This window comes from Diadema setosum, chromosome 13, assembly GCF_964275005.1.
Source record: "Diadema setosum chromosome 13, eeDiaSeto1, whole genome shotgun sequence".
Taxonomy (NCBI): Eukaryota; Metazoa; Echinodermata; class Echinoidea; order Diadematoida; family Diadematidae; genus Diadema; species Diadema setosum.
In genome coordinates, this window is record NC_092697.1 from 37,152,119 (window position 1) to 37,159,967 (window position 7,849).

The window sequence follows — 7,849 nt, forward strand, 5'->3', positions numbered from 1 at the left end:
GTGTATCATTTGTCCAGTTTTACATCCGGGTTTCACTGTCTTCTTACTGTGATATTAGAGCTTTTTATAGATTGTGCTCTGAAGTCTACCTTTATTTTCTTCCATGTCAACCCTAGTCTAACTGGGGGTGGGGGTGGGGGGGGGGGGGGGGGGTCCTGCATATTTTGAAACCAAATTTGCGACGTCTGGGTACACCATTATGAAGTATGTGTTATTGTGTTGAATTGACATAAATTAGATCATTTCAACTTTATATCATTGAAATTAATCATTTCTAATGTAGATAAGCTTGAGAGAATGCGTGCAACAAATTTAGGAAAAAAAAACAATAGAAAACAAAAGGTAAAAAAACAATAGAATATGTAAAAAATTAAAGAATAAAAAGCAAAGAAATTTATTTTGATTGTGCTATTTTTTTACCAAAAAAAAATGTTTAATGTGTCTTGAGGAATTCTGACACAAATATTTAGCAATCCTTCAGTCTTTTTAATGGAGTTACAGGTTAAAATATGATTTCATGCCTAAATTTGCATAATTAATGTACTAAAAATAGAAAATCAATATTTTTGTATTCTATGACCATGTAATCTTGTAGTTGACACTCTACGTTCAGGCAAAATATTGCAGCAATCGCGCCATCGGCGGCTGAGATCTGAAGTAAAAACTTGGTCTCAAATAGCCCAGTTAAAATAGGGTGAAGTCAGCATTCATCAATACAGTAGGCCCAGTGCTGGTGTCATGATCAATCTAGGCTCCAAGAAACCTTTTTTTTTTTTTTTTTTTTTAAACAAGTGTAACATAACAAGTGTATTGATCAGTGAAAATCCAAACATAATGGAAGGCCTTGGCATTTTTCCACAAATAAATATTTTCCCATACCTGAACACAATCCCTAGACTTGTTTGGCGGTGCAATTTGTCTGACTTAATATTTTCTGTTAAGAAACTCTTAATCAGCTCTTAGGAGAGAAGAAAGTGAAATCTTCTATACAAATCAAAAAAGAGATTAAGAGTTGCATTTTGCTAATATAAATATAGTTTTATTATGCTGGTGATCAAGTGTCCCTCCTTATGTCCTTCATTTCTTCACCCATTAATGTGATTTATGGACCTATAAAGAGTGCATCCAATTCTGACATGAATGTAGCTAAGGATTTCAATCTCCATGATATGCCTTTAAAATTCTGAGCTATTGAGTAAGAAGCTGTATGTGACTGTGGAATGTTTTGTTGTGTGAAAACAATTGATTTCTATCAGAACTATATGTAATTTTCAGTGAAGATATACCCTTTTTTTCTCTACTTTTCACTCATCTTTCTTCTTTCAAGGTCAGCAATTCTTGTAAAGATTTATAGAACATAAGTTTTAACTGAAATTCTAGATCATAATTTTCTTCTGAGAGAGGTGTCTTATGTGGATGATTGTTAGGACGGACTGATTTTGCTACAACACACATTTTCCATAGACACTTGCCCGATCGTGCTCGGAACTTGTCCTCGATGGGTTAAGCAAACAGTGCTTCTGATTAGGTTGTACAAGGTATTACAGTGTATCTAAGTACTACATCATATAAAGGGTGTGTGTTTGTGTGTGCAGGTGTCATAATGTAATTGCATAAAGGAAACAATGTGCTTAGGGATTCATTGATGAAGAAAACAACACACACTAACCTATGACCTTTGTGTAAGACTTATAGTGAACAGAGTGCATGGTTGTACGTCCACTGCTTCTTTTGTTTGGACCATCCGGCATGGTCAGAAGTGGACTGGTCATTTACATTGTGATACTCAAGATAACCAGTTTCTCTTTTCCTGTATATCTGTTATTATATGTCAGTTTGTTTCATTATTGTTATAATCATTATTATTATTATGTTGAGATGATGTAGCAGCACACTTGACAATCAAACAATGTCAAAATTGATGCATTGCTATAGTGCGTTCTATATCTGGTTTTGTACAGATTGAGGTCAAAGTAATGCAGTTACTGCTGTTTTGATAGAAGGGACCTATGAAATCAAGAACCCAACTACAACAGGACAGTATCATGGGAATTTTTTTTCCAATGTACAAATGGGAAGGGACATTGGTGTAGCAAAACACAATTTTCATGAGATTTTTCTACATACTGCAGGCTTTGTATTTTGGAGGTAGGAAATTCACTAGATATCCACTGAAGATGTAGCCGTGGGTATTAGATAACCTTGTAGCAGTCCCGGAAACTAAGTATGTGAAGGAGAGGCTTTGGTATTTAGCAATGGCTTTGATGTAATACTGGACAACTCATGTAACAAAAGCTTTCCTCGCACAGTCTATCCCCTCGATAAGATATGGTGTACATCCCATTTGTGTCAGTTAGCCCCCTTTAGGACCTAAAAGTTATTTAACCAAGCTCGACAACAGTGGTGCCAAAACTTGTCTCCAGTGAATGCATATGGGCACAGATGTAGTCTGAGGTTGTTGGTGATACGTGAATGCGTTGTGGTAAAATACTGATGCGAAGTCACATGTGTACAATCTCATACCTGTCAACTGTTCAGTTTTAATCTGAATATTCAGATTTTTCACTGAAAGAAAATGCATTGATTTCAATGTGTTCTGATTTTTTGGAAATATCTGTAATAATAAAGCATATGAAATTTTTGAAAGTTCAGATTTTTGAATAATTTTTCTTTGTTTGTTTGCTCAGATTTATTAAGTCTCAAGGTTGGCAGGAATGCAATCTGGATGACTCAATTTCTGATAACTTTTACTTGAAACATTTGTTTCAACCGGAATAAAAGTCGTACTCCCTTCCCAGTCAACATTTTCTTTCGTTGTTTGCAGCTCATTTCTTTTGCAGGCACATTGTAAAAATGCGCCTGCTTATGTACCATTTCACTCTGTATTTCTCTTTGTGGTAAAGTTTGTGAAAGAAAAGGATCAAAGACATGTATGGAATGCAAATAAATAATGCCTGTGGCTTGCCTGGTATAGTAGAGAGCTTAGGGGAAATTTTTGCCACACTGATGTGCTCCTTTAAGACGGGTGAATGAACATTGTTTTGCTATGCAATTCAGTATATAGATCTGGATTTTGAGTGAACATGTGCACGGAATAATGAGGTTTTCAGTGTGCTACTTAGCTGTTAGTTGCAGTACGTTGTAATTTGATGAAGAGACAGCTATACAGGCAGGAAGATGGTGTGTACAAATGTATTTTCTTATTGAACAAATAATCCTATTTTTGGTAAAGAATTTTCACATATGAAACAACGAAACTTCGTACTATTGAAGTGAATAAGATTACAGTCTTTATAATAAATTCCAGATGGACAAGTTTTTGTTTAGTCCATTTTTGCATCAGAATTTAATGGTAAAGAGTCCATTCTCAAATCTCCTAGGACCAATGTCTCAAAGTTTTACAGCTAATTTCTCTTTGTTTTGGTTGTACAACATAGTGTACCATGAGGAAGTCTGGATGAATTGTGACTAGGTATTTTGGAGATGAGCTTTCTAGTACTTGTACTCTGAGATTTACTATTTGATTTTAGATCCAGGTGTGTAAATGGGTACCTGGCAGTGCTACAGTAATTATGATCGTAACAGGGCCTTCTCAAAGAGTGTTGATAACACTGAATACTCTATTCTGGGAAAATATTCAAATGTATTTTTACATCATAGGAAATATGTTTATAAATTTATGTATATGCCCGATTTTGTATATGTGTCAAAAGGTGTTTATTTGAAAATTCAGATTTTCACATTTATGTCTCCAAAATATTGCATGACTCAAGACAGCGTCCTTACTCTGAAGAACATTTATATAACAAACTGTGATTGTAAGAAAGCCATTTCAGTGGTTCCATGGGGTTTGCTGTGCCTCGAGTCTACTGAACCCCCTTCACAGAATGCACAAGTGGCTGCAAGAAGCAGCGAAATATAGGTATGTGGCGTAAAGACCAAATATATTATTTGTATCTGTTTGTGTGCACTTGTCTTCCTCTTTTTATGCCTCCGCCACGAAGTGGTGCCGGAGGCATTATGTTTTCGGGTTGTCCGTCCGTCCGTCCGTCCTTCCGTCCGTCCGTCCGTCCGTCCTTCCTTCTGTCCGTAATGAATTTTGTGGACAAGGTAACTATCGAAACCTGTTGAGATATCCTAATGAAACTTGGCATGTATGTGTATTAGGGGGTGAAGTTGTGCCTATCAACTTTTGGGTGCACATGCTCAAGGTCAAAGGTCAAAAGGTCACGGTCAAATACATAAAATTTCACTATTTCCACCATATCTATTGAATGCCTGAAGATATTTTCTTGAAACTTAGTGTATACATGTATTACCCAATTAAGATTCTCTGGTGAAAGTTTGGGTCATGAGGTCAAAGGTCAAAGGTCAAAAGGTCTGGGTCAAATACATAAAATTTCACTATTTCCACCACATCTATTGAATGCCTGAAGATATTTTCTTGAAACTTAGTGTATACATGTATTACCCAATTAAGAATCTCTGGTGAAAGTTTGGGTCACGAGGTCGAAGGTCAAAGGTCAAAAGGTCAGGGTCAAATACATAAAATTTCACTATTTCCACCATATCTATGGAATGCCTGAAGATATTTTCTTGAAACTTAGTGTATACATGTATTACCCAATTAAGATTCTCTGGTGAAAGTTTGGGTCATGAGGTCAAAGGTCAAAAGGTCAAGTAAAAATATTAAAACTTCTTTTTTTTTCTCCGTACCTTGGAAAATTGTTCAAGGTATCTTCATGGAACATAGTATATGCATGTACTGACTGGAAGTGATTATCTAGAGAATGTAGGGTTCATGGGGTCAAAGGTCAGGGGTCAAAGGTCAAGTGCAAGACTTCAAAATTTTACTATTACCCTCATATTTATGCAATGCCAGCAGGGTTATTTTTTTACACTTGGTGTATGCGTGTGTAACCTAATAGAAATTCTCTGGAAAGTTTTTTTTTTTCTCTTTTTGCCTCAAAGGTCAAAAGGTCAAAGATCAAGTGAAATTGCTGAACTAACTTTTTCCTCCATATCTCGGAAGTGGCTCAAGTTACCTTGAAACTTAGTACATATTATGCATGTTCTACCTGAAAGTAATTATCTTATGAATTTTAGGGTCAAGGGCCAGATGAAAATGGTAACAATTTACTATTCAATTCAGAAATTGCACTTTTTCTCCACACCTGTACCTTGAAAATTACTCAATGCCTAAATGTATGAATGGGTCAAAGTCAAGTTAAAGTCCTTATATCCCTAGATACATGCTCTCCTATTCATCCAATTAAACCTACGTCAAGGAAGGTGAACATTCAACACATTTTATGACAAACTTGTCATTCCAATATTTTGCCAATTTTGTGAAAATGTAATCACACAGTGTCCACATGTACTATCTAGACCTATTGGGAAACTCATGCATTATGGCGGAGGCATACCAGTCGCCAGAGCGACATTTCTAGTTTTTTAATGTAACCAAAACTCAGAAATGAGACAGTTCGTGTTATATTCAGTGTCATGAGGAAATCAAGTCATGACGTGAATACAAGAATATGCATGAGCAACAGCTCACTTGAATGCTGAATTAGGCTCACATGATTTATTATACATGTCTGTTGTTGTAGTTCAAAGAAATGACATCACAGTGAATTTCATGACATGCATGTACAATTGTACTTGCCATTCATGTATTTTGTATGTTACTAGTTACAAGTGTAGTATAATGAACATGGTTAACTCAGTACTGTTAATATCAGGGAGGTGATAAGCCACCTCTCAGGTAATATTTGCTTTAATAGATTGTGTACTTTACCATTTGAGAATGAAAAGAGTCGTTGCCACAAGGTTGCATGCCCTCCACACACACACACTCAGGTGGTCATCGGGTACAGCATGCGTGTTCCCGTAAAGGGATATATCTTAAGGGCTCAATTCAGGGTTATATCCCTTAGATATAGGGTGCATGTGTGCACCACTTTACGCAACAGATGATCATGAACTATTTTGGAATTAATTTTGAAAGAGTGCCATCTCATACAGAGGTGTGTTATTTGGCCCACAAGACTGTGCTATGAAGTTTGCTCTTGAAGGTCGTACAACTTTATATGCGAAGTATGTTAATTCTCCAGTACCATTTCTTCCTGAGAAGCACATCTTAATAAATGTCAAATACTTGTACAATTTTTTTATGAATAAAATATATGAAGGTTGTAGCCCTCAGTGGTTGACATATTTCTGACAATGCTTTCTAATAATGCTAAAATTCATTTCAAAAAGAAAAAATGTCAGAAAATTAACATCATGATATTACAATCGCAGTAAGAAATGTACTTACCTTACAAATTTGACCTTGCATGAGTATGCAATTTTGAGATACAAGTGTATGCGATATTGAGTTGCAAGAAATAATATCTGTAAAAAGATTTTAAGTAAGTATCAGGTTTTCTGTATTTGTATTTGTATTTATTTGATGGATGGCCGAATGAAGTGAGTGACGGGCGCTTTTATACCACGACAGTCAACGTAGTATGCTACAATAATGCAGTTAATGATTGTAGCCTTGTATTTGTTTATTAATGGGGGTGCTGTGGCATAGTGGATAAGACTTCCAACTCCCAAGCGGAGGACTCGAGTTTGATTCCCGCTCAGTGCCAACGTCTTTAGACAAGATGTTTTTACCCACCACTTCCCTCTTGACCCAGGTGTGTAAATGGGTACCTGGCAACGCTAGGGAATAATAATGACAGGCCCCTCTGGTAGAGCAGTGGTTACACTGATGAGGGTACCCTAGACAAAGAAGACGTTATTTTCTTTTCTTTTTTTAGATATCATATTTCTGCTTTTTATTTAAAGAAACAGACATGAAAACCCTGATATTCGTCGATGCATTCTGTCAAAGCAATAATGGAAAATATGGTTCCCACTGGGGGCTGCTATCAAACGTGTAATATATCACATCTCCTAGATTGCCTTTGATGTGATGTCTTTGTTTTGTACTTAGTATATCTCTTAAATTCTCCACTTTGTTCTATCCTTCCTAATCATATTTCACACTCTTTTATCTTAACGTGACAGATTGTACTTATCTTTTATTGTGATTAAGTATTCCAGTGTCTTAAGTAAAGAACCTGTGCAAATTCTATTTTGAAGTTTGTTTGTTTGTTTGTTTGTTTGTTTGTTGGTACTTAAGGAAAAATGTTACACTTTATTTCAGGGTCAGGACAGAATGTGTGTTTCTCACATGTTTATATTTCGATGTACATGTAATAATACAGTAACACCAGAATGTACATCATAATTATGATAAGAGATGCACTGGGTCGCGTGTTAGACCTCCAAATTCAGTTCTGCACTGTGATGCTTTCCGTATTGTGTAAGTTGGTTGGAAGTTTGTGGTTCTCACCTTATCTACCAGTGAATCCATAACACACTTGTACAAAATGATGCAATACAGGGGGACTCACAGTTATAACAAAGTCCTCGAGACCGGCAGTTTTCTTTCATTATATCGAAATTTTGTTATAGCCGCACAGTGAACCGAAAGGGATATACAGAGGATAATTTGGGGATCTGAATTTTTACTTCGTTGTAACGAAAATTTCGCTATCTCGCGTTCATTAGAACGGGAGTACACTGTATTTGTAATGAAGTCATTTTAAATGCAGGCAGTGACAAGAGCAATAATTACATGGAGATTGATTTAACTTGAACAATTAAAGTGAGTCGGTTGAGACTCCAGTTCGCAGTGTATCTTTTAGTATGCTATCTCGGTGACCTATAAACAGCTGTCTTGTTTGAGTTCTATGGCACATAAAGGTCAAACACGTAATTATACCGTCTGCCAACATCACTATGGAAAGAC